The sequence below is a fragment of the Monodelphis domestica genome, chromosome 1 (genome assembly GCF_027887165.1).
Source record: "Monodelphis domestica isolate mMonDom1 chromosome 1, mMonDom1.pri, whole genome shotgun sequence".
Classification (NCBI taxonomy): domain Eukaryota; kingdom Metazoa; phylum Chordata; class Mammalia; order Didelphimorphia; family Didelphidae; genus Monodelphis; species Monodelphis domestica.
In genome coordinates this window covers 326,404,557-326,417,244 of record NC_077227.1, presented here as the reverse complement: position 1 = coordinate 326,417,244, position 12,688 = coordinate 326,404,557, and positions in this window count along the sequence as shown.

The window sequence follows — 12,688 nt, the reverse complement described above, 5'->3', positions numbered from 1 at the left end:
TGGCTTTTGGGGTTTGAGCTTTTGGTTTGGACTATTAGGATTTTTTCCCTTCCTTGAACTTTTTGGAAGTTGGTTGATCTTTGTTGACAGACCTAATTGGATTGGATTAAACATTGATTGGGTTGGTTCTGATTGGGCTGGATTGGGTTGGAACTTTGTGGGGTGGTTGTTATTAGTAGTAGTTATAGGCAGTTATAAGATAACTAGTATAGACATTATACAATTTTCTTCTCTTCTTCTTTCCTATGTTTCCCTCCTTTACTATATTTTTTACTATCTATATTTTAATTAAACTAAATTGAAGTTTTTTTTTCTCTCTGGCTTAAAGGGATAATACTAATTTACAACTCTACTATATTATCATTAAAACTTTAATTATTAAAAACTGCTCTTTTTTTGGTCAAAACTCCTATTTTAACTCTTTCAGGGGGGCAGATGAAAACAATACTTAGTGTCAATTCTAAGACAGAAGATGAGGATTTAAAAAAAACAATATATTTCTAAGGAGAGAGAGTTGTTAGAGCAGAAGGATTAAAATTTACTTGTAAATCTGTTTGATCCTCACCTGTTTTTTCATGACTTCATTTATAATGTAATCTCTCTTTTTAACATTAACTTATTTAGGTTAACTATCTCTTTCTTTGTCTTAGAACTTATTATTTTTAAAGATATTCTTTCATTTCATTTTTGCTCACATAGAACTATGTATAATGGTTTTTGAAAAAATTGTTTATTTCCCTCTATTTCTTGTTATTTTTTCTTATTTCCTCTCTCTCTTTCCCACAGATATGCTCTTGATACCTAAGGTAGGGAAGGATAAGCAAAGATACTGGCAGACCACTATTACTAATAAATGCTGCTGCAAATATATTTAAATATTGGCAAATAAATTATAATAATATAAACTAAAAAGAATTAAATATGATCAATTTTGGTTTACAAGAGTGATTCAACAGTAGAAAACCAATGAGAAAAATAACAAAATAATTAGAAACTATGTGGTTTTTACTCCAACCTATTTGGGCCAGTGCTGAAAAAGCCTTTGATAAAATACAATGCTTCTTTATGTTGAAAACACTAAAAAGCATAAAAATAGAAAAAAAAATTTTTTCTCAAAATGATAAAGCATTAGCTAAAATCTATATGAAACATATTTGTAATGAAGAGATATCAAATATATTAAGAACAGAGGTGAAATAAGTGTTCTCACAATTACCATTGGTATTCAATATAGTTCCAGCAATGCTAACAATAGTAACATGACAAGAAGGATAAATCAAAGGAGTAAACATGACCAAGGAAGAGGCTAAAATATCTTTCCAGATAACATAATGGTTCACTAAAAAAAAAAAATCACAGCAAAAATATAATTTAGAGAATAAATGGCTCCAGCAAAGTAGCAAGATACAAATAATCTCACAAAATCATCAGCATTTTTATGTTATTCAAGAAAACTAAGGGAATAGCTAGGTTGTTCAGTGGATAGAGAGCCAGGTCTGGAGACAGGAGGCCCCAGGTTCAAATACGCCCTCAAACACTTCCCAGTTGGGTGACCCTGCACAAGTAACTCAGTTCTAATTCACTAGCCTATACTGTTCTTCTGCCTTAGAAACAATACTTAATATCAATTCCAAGACAGAAAGGGGAAAAAAAACTAGGAAAAATTAATAGAAAATAAGCACTATTCATACAAACAACAAAATATGTTAAATATATGGAAGTTGACCTAAGACACATAGAGAATTTATATTAAAAAAATTTTATAGGAATAAAAGTACTATAATACCTAGAGAAGGGAAAGAAGGAAGGAAGTATTTACATAGTATCTACTATGTTCTAGGTATCTCATTTACTCATTTATCCTCACCACTCTACAAGGCAGATGGTCTTTTTATTCCCATTTTACATTTGAAGAAACTGAGGGAAACAGAAATTATCTGAGACTATACTTAAACTCAAGTCTTCCTGGCCCAGCATTCTATCTATAGTGCCACCGATTGCCTCAAGAAGAATTCAAAGCTCTTGGCCTAGCTAAACCAGTATTATAAAAATTATAATACTACCAAAATTAATCAATAGGTTTAACATTACACTAATAAAAAAAGCAAATGGAACATTTTATAGAAGAGGACAAAGCAATAACAAATTTTATATGGAAATACAAAAAGGCTTAAAGAAAAGGAAACAATGGGACAAAGTAGGAATGGAAATTTTCAGACCTAAAACAAAGTGTCTTAATTATCAAAACTATCTGATACCACATTTTAAAAAACAGAAAAATTGACCAGTAGATTAAGTTAGATAAGCAAAATTTAGAACTAAATGTTTATTGATATCTATCATTTGATAAATCCTGGAACACAACTCATTGAGAAAAGAACACAGAATTGAACAAACACTACTTGGAGAAATATATAGTTTTTTTGTTGTTTTTTTTGTTAGTTAGTTTTTTTTTTTTCAGAAAATGTGAGCCCAATATTTAACATCTTTAATATTTAATGTAATTTAACATTTAATACTTGTGATAAATTTCAAATGGATCAATAATCTAAATTTTGAAAAGGAAATTCAGTCAGAAAACACCATGGATCCCCTAATGATGTCAGTTGGGAAAAAGTAAGACATGGTTCCAGTATATTTAGTGAACTTGCTATGGAGAAATGTTCAGTGAACATAAGCAAACCTTGACTGGATGCATTGCAAATTGCATCTTTGGAGGATACTTCTAGATTGATGAGCTAGTAAGTATCTAAGGCTAGATTTAAACTCAAGTCTTCCTGACTCTATGCCCATCGTTCTATCTATAGTGCCCACACAAGAGATAGGAAGGTTAAATCTTGCATAACTATAGTTAGAAAAAAAAAAAACTCATAGCCAGCTATGATTTAGAATAAATCATTAAGGACACAATATTTTATTTTGATTATATAAAAATGCAAAGAACTTGCCTAAATAAATGCAATACATTCAGAATAAGAGAAAAATATAAACTAGAGGACAATGTTACATTAAAGATCTCCAATAAAAGTCTTTTCTTTTACACTTTGTTTTATTGCCATTTTGTTTTTACATTACCAACATTTACAGATCACTCCCACTTTATGAAAGGTTTCTTGTAACAAAGTAAAACAATTTAAATAAAACAGATAGCACAGTCACCCCCTTTGAAAGTTCATGGATTATTTCATACCCATAACATCACCCCATTTCTCTATTTAAAAAAAAAAATTAGCAGAAATCTATTCTCTCCCTCATCTTCTACTCCATTTGGAAAAAAGAAAAAATCAGAAATGTGTTGTATTAAATATACATAGTCCAGCAAAACAAAATCCCACAGTGGTTATACATATACATAATACATAATATATAATATGTATGTGTGTCTCATTCTGGACTTTAAATCCCTCACCTCTTAGTAATGAATAGCCTATTGCATCAATGGGCCTCAGGAATTATGAATGTTCATTGTATTAATCATAAGTCTTAATGCTTTCAACGTTATTTGTTTTTTCAGTGTTGTCATGCAAATGTTTTTCCTGGTTCTGTTAGTCTAAGATCCCTTCTGCTAGAGTGCAAATATCCCTTGCTGCTGAATTGCTCTATTTCTCACTCAGAACTCTTCCCCTACTCGTATAGAGAAGACTGACGTTTCTCCTTTGAATTTTTCTCCTTTAACAGTGGAAAGCAGGTTAATTTCTTTTCCTATGACAAAGCTAGATTGCTTTAAGCCTTCTTGGATGTCTAATGACTGTCCAGGTTTCAGTCTCCTGCCTGAGTTTCAACCTGGATGGACAGGATCTTTGAGAGCTTTGACAAGGATCTCATTCATCTACCTTCAGAACATTATCTTTTAGTAATCAATCCATTTTTTAAAAAATTTAAACAACACATTCCTAGCTGTGTGACCCTGGGCAAGTCACTTAATCCCAATTGCCTAGCCCTTACCACTCTCCTGCTTTGGAACCGATATTGACTCCAAGGTGGAAGTTAAAGGTTTAAAAAAAAAAAGCACATATACACAAACGAGCAAATGGCATTTTCTCATTATGTTCAGCAGTTTTCCAGGAAACAAATGGATGTGAAAGATGATGATCTCCCTAAATAGTCTATGGAGGAATGAAAGAAATAGTTGATGTAGAAGAAACACAATATATTAAAAAAAGATCAATGGTTTAAGATGCAAAAGACCATTTATTTACTCCAATTTTGCTAACAATAATCCTATTTGCAGTTTACAAAACATTACATCTATTATTTTATCTATTCCCCTATCATCTCCATTTACTGATAAGGAAACTGAGTTCTCACTGATATAAAGGGACATCCCTATGGTCAAATAGCTGGTGAAGTCAAAACCCGATTTCAAGGTCAATGTTCTTCCCACCACATCATTCTGCTGGAGGGGGACAAAGTGCAGAACTGACAAAATGTGCACAGAGAGATCAGAAAAATGAGGATGGGAATAAGGCCAAGGGGTCTGGTAGTTAGGGGGTCATTGACAAAAACTTTGGAATGGTGGGGACAGAAGCCAGTGAGGAGAAAGTGGGTGACTACTTCTCCAGAAGGAGGAACATCAGTAGCAAGTAGAAAACTTAATCAAAAACTTTAGCAGTGAATGGAGAAGCAAGTTAGGACCATAACTAGATGGCGTCAATACATTAAGAGAAGTGTTTTTTAGAAATGATTTGTGAATAGAATTGAATTGGATTGAAAGCCCTGTCTTTTATTCACCAACACAGCATACCTGATATATGAGTGACTTAAAGAGGTACCTTCTCTCATACAAATGACAGATAGATAGATAGACAGACAGACAGAAAGACAGACAGATAGATAAAAGACAAATGATAGATGATTAGATAGACAGACAGATAGACAGGTAGATAGGTAGACAGACAGAAAGACAGACAGATAAAAGACAAATGATAGATGATCAGACAGATGGATAGATAAAAAGGTAGATAGACAGACAGATAGATAAAAGACTAGATTAGATAGACAGACAGATAGAGAGATAGATAGATAGATAGATGCCTTTGTAGAAGGATGTAGAACTGTTTAGCTCCATAAACCCCTTACTTATATGGACAGACTCCCTTCTCTCTATACATTTAAGAAAATGTAGAGAAATTACTTTTCCCTATTGTGGATGTTGATACATAATTAAGGGATTTATCTTAGCTAGGACAATAAATCTGTGGGAAGTGTTTCCTAGTCCCCCTACCTCCCACCCTGTTTCTACTGCCTTCCCTCTGAAATTACTTTCTATTTCCACTGTATAATGTATCATATATGCACATAATTATTTACGTGTTATCTCTCTTTTCCCTATTAGAAGCTCCTTGTGGGTAGGAACCAATATGAGAGGATGGGGTTAGTATTCCTGGGAGGAATCTAAGAGCTATTCATTCCATGTTCCATCATCTCCAGTGCTTAGCACAGTACTGACCCATAATAAGAACCTAGATGGTATAGTGAATAGAGTCAAGAATGAGTTCAAATCTTCTCTCAGATCCTTACCAATTGTGTTATCCTAGGCAAGTCATTTAACCTCTGCCTACCTAAGTTTCCTCATCTGTAAAAAGGGGATAATAATAGCACCCATATCACAGTATTGCTGTGAGGATAAAATCAGATAATATTTGAAAAGTGTTTTGCAAACCTCAAAGCAATATGTAAATGCTAGGTATTATTATTAGCGCATCCTTGTTTATTTTCATTCTGATCCCCAGAAGTTTCCAATTTGTATACCCCATTAACAGATGTGCAGAGAGTCACTACGCTTGAATAGATCCCCAGAGAGAGGCAGATACGTTTGAGGTATCCTAATAAAATGTTAATAAAATAGTACTATTTGTCCTTCATTTATCTGGTGCCACCTCCTCCCCAGCTGCTAGTTCCTTCCTCCAAAGTTAAAATTATTTTGTATATTTACATGCAATGTGATCTGTAAGAATATAAATTCATTGAGGGCAGAAATTTTTCATATTTAAGTCTTTGTATCCGCAGTGCCAAGCATGGAAGTGAAGATGGGCTCTCAAAGATTATGCGAGTGGAGCATGAATCCTGAGGGCTCTCCTCCAAGCTAGGAAGTGTAAGCTTAATTAGAGCACTCTTCTTCTGTCTTCCAGACAACCAGCCTCTCTACAGGATTTTTTTCAGGTCCAACATTCATGATGATCATAGACTGAGCTGGGTAGAGACTGGCACCGAACTCAGTAGAAGATAGTAAGTAGATCCTTGTATTATACATGAAGTATGAGGGCTCACAGGACAGTGGAAAAAATTCCTTGCTTTGAGGCAATAAGATTCCTTTTCATGAGTTCAAATCTAGCCTCAGATATCTACTAGCTTTGTGACCTTAAGCAAGTCACTTAATCCTGTTTGTCTCAGTTTCCTTATCTATCAAATGAGCTGGAGAAGGAAATGGCAAACCACTTGAGTATCTTTACCAAAAAAAAAAAAAAACAAGCCCAAAAAACCTAAATGAGGCCATGAAGAGTTAGACGTGACTGAAACAACTGAACAACAAAAATATCTTTGGGATCCTACTCTACTATCCTACATGACATCGAGCCAGTAATTCTAGGAGGGAGTCCTAAAATTGGGACCCAGACTATTAGAGTCATTCAGGGTCTGTCAGGCCAACTCACTGGCCACCCTTGAAACAGCAAAGTGAGTATCTGCAAACCCAAAACAAGAAGTGAGTTTCTATAGCTTGGCTCAATTTAGTCATCCAGCAGCTGCATCATACCAAGTTGTGAGCAAGAAGGAGAGCCTAAATGTCATGGATAATAGAGATAATAGTCACAGAGCCTCACATTTTGTCTTATAAAAGCCATGACCTGCCCCTCCAATGGAAGTCCTGAGCTCTGAGTCAGTCTGCAGCAGGCACAGAACTCTGATGCAGAAGCAGAGCCCCAAGTTTTTCCTCCAAGGTTTGGGAAAGCCCAACATGCATCACGACGCACACTTTGTCACCACTAACCTATAATCAGTAAGGTGAGGCTCTTAGCAAAGTGCCAGTGAAACCTCCCCGTGAGGCCACGCACTCCTGAGAACTTGGCCCACTGCCTACCATATAGCAGGCACTTCCCAAAGGCTTGGTGACTGACTGACTGAGTGACTGGTATCATCAACCCCCAGCCCCCACTCCACCAGCTGGCAAAGGAACAGTTCTTTCCAGTCTGAAAAAATCAGTATTATGAAGTGGGAAAGTTGAGGCCCCCTAGTCAAAAACATTAAGCACCCTTTATTCTTGTCAAACACAACATAATCAAGAACCTCTAACTCATGTTTTATTTAGAGGAATTTGCATCCCTGTTTTTTGTTTGTTTGTTTTTTTAAGTGAAAAATAATAGTAGAAATGTATATGGAGCTTTGCAAACTGTTTTGTATATTTTTTGCTGACTTTAATGTGTGCTATCCATATGACTTTAGGCAAATTACTGAACTGATCCGAACTTGAGTTTTCTCATCAATAAAATGAGTGAGGTCTCAAAAAAAAGATAACTAAGGGGTAGGAACCTAGTTGAGATCCTTCCTCAAATAAATTAGATCAAATTACCAAAAAAAAAATAAGTGAGGTTTCTTCCACCTATAAATCTTGTGATTTGAGGATGCTATGATCTCATGTTTAAAAATGTGCTGATACATTTATTTTAACTTTTATCCAATAATTAGAAAGATGAGAAAGAAGCAAAGCAAGAAAAACAAAAACCCTGATATAATAGACTTCCAAATAAAACTAATCTTTAAATCCATTGGGTTCAGATGATCACTGTATCATAGATCCAGAGCTGAAAGTGACCTTCTAGTTCAATCCTTCATCTTACAGTTAAGGAAACTGAGGCCCAGAGAGGTTAAATTATTTTCTTTTTTTTTTAAACCCTTACCTTCCATGTTAGAATCAATACTGTGTATTGGTTCCAAGGCAGAAGAGTGGTAAGGGCTAGGCAATGGGGGTTAAGTGACTTGCCCTAGGTCACATAGCTGGGAAGTGTCTGAGGCCAAATTTGAACCCAGGACCTCCTGTCTCTAGGCCTGGCTCTCAATCCACTGAGCTACCCCAACTGCCCCCTTAAATGATTTTCTTAAGGCCACACAAGATTTTAGAATCAGAGATGGGAATTGAACACGGGTCCTCTGATTTCAGTACTAGTGCCTTTTTTTTTTCCTTTTGTACCACTAAGCCCTATGGCTTATATAATGACAATAAATGAAGAGTTGACACTTCTAAAAAAAAATTTTTTAAGGTTTTTATATGCCATTTTCCTCACAACTATCCTAGGTAAAAGACTGTACAAGGACTCTTAGTCCTATTTTATATATTAGGAACCCTGGAAACTAACAGAGGTTAAATGATTTGTTCAAGGTCACATAAATATGTAAATGACAGAAGTTTGGATTCAAAGCCTGGTCTAACCTCAGAGCTAATGTTTTTTTTTTTTTAATTTAGAATATTTTCCCATGGTTCCATGATTCATGATTTTTCCCAGCCCTCTGCCCTACCCCCTCCCAGAGCTGACAAGCAATTCCACTAGGTTATACATGTGTCATTGTTCAAAACCTGAGAGCCAATGCTTTTTCGATAATACCCTGGTCGGAGGTGGGGTGAGACATTTCTCTAGGACTGATGCCTTCCCCAGATTTCCTAGGCTAACCAGGGCAACAGGAGTTATTAAACTCAAGTGTCTGACTAATTGATCTTCAGCAAAAGGGTATCCACTTCAGATTTAGAGGGTTTAACTGAAGCATGTCAATGCAGCAGTCCATTAAGCCCTGGAGGTCTCTGTGACACATTAAATGCCCCCTGTTTGATTAGCAGAAACCTTAGAGGCCACTAGCCTAGCCAGAATGCTGGGACTTCTCCCACGGTCCCTTGGGGCAATTTTGTTTTACAAGGTTAAGTGTTTGCCGTCCCTGTGTAGTCAGCAAATTAAGGAGGTTCACGTGCTGAATACTTTGTTGTAGATAATTTTTTGACCGTTTCAGTTTGGTACTTTGCCTATCATTGAAAAAGGCAGGCGGTGACTTCCCAATGAAAATACAGCACAAGACGTTTTGTGATAACAAAAAAAAAAGGAAACAGTGGATGCCTCCTATCAACTGGGAAATGGTGGAACAAATTGTGCTGCATGTGTGTAATGGGATATTACTAGTCTGCAAATACGAGGAATTTAGAGAAATAGGGCAAAATCTGTATGAATTAACGTAGGGGTAAGCAAAGCAGAATCTGAATAATATGCACAATTACTAAGATAATACAAATTAAAACAATATTAAAAGACATCAGAAGTCATATTAAATGTGATGGCCATGATGAATCACATATGCATTCTCTCACTAGGGAGGTGGTAGACTAGAAGTCCAAAACATTGCATAGATTGTCCAATTTGGTAAATTTGTTTGATTGTCCTTAACTATTTTTCTTCTTTATAACAAAGAATGATGGGAGAGAGAGAGAGATTATCTAGTGCTGGTGACTGGGTATAAAAAAATAATTATCAATAAAGTTTTTTTAACTTAAAAAACCACATAAGCAAGATAGAATATTTAAAGATAAAACTGAATAGTCTACAAAAACAGAAGAATAACATTATGAGTATGTTACTGGTAAATAGTCATAAATTGATAAGAGCTAGAAAATACCTCAGATCACAAAACCTAGAAGTCAGAACTTGGCCTTAGAATGGCAGCATATAAACTGGTAGGCTTAAAAGGATCATGTAATCATTGAACTATGGAATATTAGAAACCTAAGAATTATAGAACAGAATGTGAAAGCTAAAAGGAGCCTTAGAATCAAAGAACATAAAATGTCAGAGTTGTAAAAGACATTGAACCTGGAATGTTGGATCTGGAAGGAATTATAAAATGCCCTAGAACCATGGATACAGATCATCAAGGTAGGTGAAATAATGTTATCCAATTCTCTCATTTTAGAGATGAGAAAATTGATGTCCAGAGAGAAGAGCTTTAAGTAGAGTAGGGTAATAAGTTGTTCAGTCATTTTTGACTTTTCATGATCCCTTTTTGGGGATTTTCTTGTCAAAGGTACTGGATGTTTTGCCATTTCTTTCTTCAGTTCATTTGATAGATAAAAAAAAAATGGAGGCCAACAGGGTTAAGTCACTTGCCCAGTGTCACACAGCCAGTAATTGTCTAATTAAAAATCTAAAAAAAAATTAAATTAATTGTCTAATTAAAGTTTGAACTCAAGTCTTCCTGACTCCAGGCCAGCTTCTGTATCCATCTGGCTATCCCTAACTGCTCCCCTGATCAAGGAAATGCCAACATAGGTGGCAGGAGGTAGGGAGTATATTTCCTTATGCATGCCAGAAAGCCCAACAAAGGTTCTGTCCCCTCTCAGGTTTGCCTTCTTTCTCAAAGGTCTTGCTTCTTACCTGCCAGCTCCCTCAGTCTCTGTCTTCTCTTATCAGTGGTCCAGTTTAATTGCACCCTGTTTGAGGCCAACTATTCTTTATATTATGCCCTCCACTCCTTATGACCTTTTTCCAGGGGCCAATGAGACTGCATCCACCTGGGGACGACTACTATTCTCCATAGGATAAAGTGGTAGGACAACTGAATTCTCCCCAGATACCAGCACTCCTAGATACAGCTCTACAGATAGAGGATTTACTTGCTGATTTGAGGACCACTCTCTCATGGAGTGTGTGATAAAGAAAGAGAGCTAATTTAGTCACCCTATGACACACACACCCTTGATTTTTTGAAAAGTAGATGTAAAAGAGTTCAGGGGAACAATAGGATTCCATGGACTAAATGCTACATGATGGGGGGTGCTCAGGAGGCCTTGGGTGAACAAGGAACTCACTAACTAATTGAGGCTTTAAGAAGAAATATACAGATGATGGAAGCAAGGCCAGAAAAAAGAACAACATGATATGGTCCTATAAAAAATAGTGAGGATTTCAAAAGCTCATGATGGGCTGAGGTTGGTAAAACATGTAAAGGACAATAAAAAAAGAGGAGCAGGTAGCTATATTAGAAGAAAAAGGAAGATCAAAGAAGGAATATGACCTTTGCTTGGGATGGATGGGTTTAACTGACAACAAAGAAAAGGCAGAGTTGCAAAAGTGTAATTTTGCTTCTGCGTGTGTATGTGTGTTTTCTGCCAAGGAAAATGACACCTGCCCTGGAAATGTCAGGACAAAAATGAACAACAGGGAATCAATACCTAAGACAAGTAAGGAAATAGTAAAAGAATACCTAGGTGCTGTTGAAGAACTCAAGTTGTCTGGTCTAGATGAACTATACTTTTGGGAATGGAAAGGAATACTTGATTAATGTAATTGTTGCTGTCTGTAATGTGTAAAAGACCAAAGAAAATGGGAGAGGCACCACAAGATTGGAGAGGGCAAAGATCATCATCATTTTCAGAAAAAGGAAAAGAATATAGTGTTTTGACTATAGGATAATAAGCTTGACTTTATTTCCTGAAAACATTATAGAATGGATGATTAAAGAGATGATTAGAAAATATCTAGAAAGGGAAGCACTAGGGGCAAGTAGGGTACAGAGGTCCAGCCCTGGAAATAGCATATTCTGGGTTCAAATATGGCCTCAATTACTTCCTAGCTGTGTGATCCTGGGCAAGTCACTTAATCCCAGTTGCTTATCCCTTACTGTTCTTCTATCTTAGAACTGATACTAAGAGAGAAGGTAAGGGTATTAAAAAAAAAAGGAAAGAAGAAATGGGCTGTTGGATTGGCAAGGCAGTGGAGAGGTATTGTTCAGTTATTTTTAAGTTGTGTCCAATTCTTTGTGACCCTTTTGGGGATTTTTTTGGCAGAGATTTTAAACCAAAGAGTGATTTGCCATTTTCATCTCCAGCTCATTTGACAGATGAGGAAACTGAGACTTTTTGGTGTCACACAGCTAATGTCTGAGGCCAAATTTGAACTCAGAAAGATGAATCTACCTGACTCCAGAGCTGATGCTCTATCTACTACACCAAAGATCAGAGGAGATGGCAGGAGTGTGGCTGACAGGGTGCTGGAGGGATAGGTCCTGCACACAACACTTGCCAGAAGCTTCACTCATTGGGAGTAGCAATAACAATAATGGGACTTGGAGGTGAGCTCCAAGCTTAGTGATTTTTTCTGGGCCACAGGATCCAGGTGTAAGCTAATATATTCTCTATTTTCCTGTTTTCTTTCCCCTTCTCATACATTCAGAAAGAGCTGAAAAAATCCCTGGATTTCCTATTTTCTTTTCCCCTACTACCAATGGTAATTTGTACTCTTTTAAAAATAAATAAAAGGGGAAAGGACCTACTTGTACAAAAACATCTATAGCTGCTCTTTTTGAGGTGGCAAAGAATTGGAGATTAAGGGGATGTCCATCAATTGGAGAATGGCTGAACAAATTGTGGTACATATTAGTGATGGAATACTATTGTGCTGTAAGAAAAGATGAGCAAGATGATTTCAGAAAAACCTGGAAAGATCTACATGAATGGATACAGAGTGAAATAAACAGAACCAGGAGAACCCTGTATATAGTAACAGCAATATTGTTCAATGATCAACTGTAAAAGACTTAGTTAATGTCAACAATACAATGATCCAGATCAATTCTTAGGGATTTAGGTACAAAGAAAGCTATCTACCTCCAGAGAAAGAACTGTCAGATGAATCAGAATGCCGATGAAAGCACACAA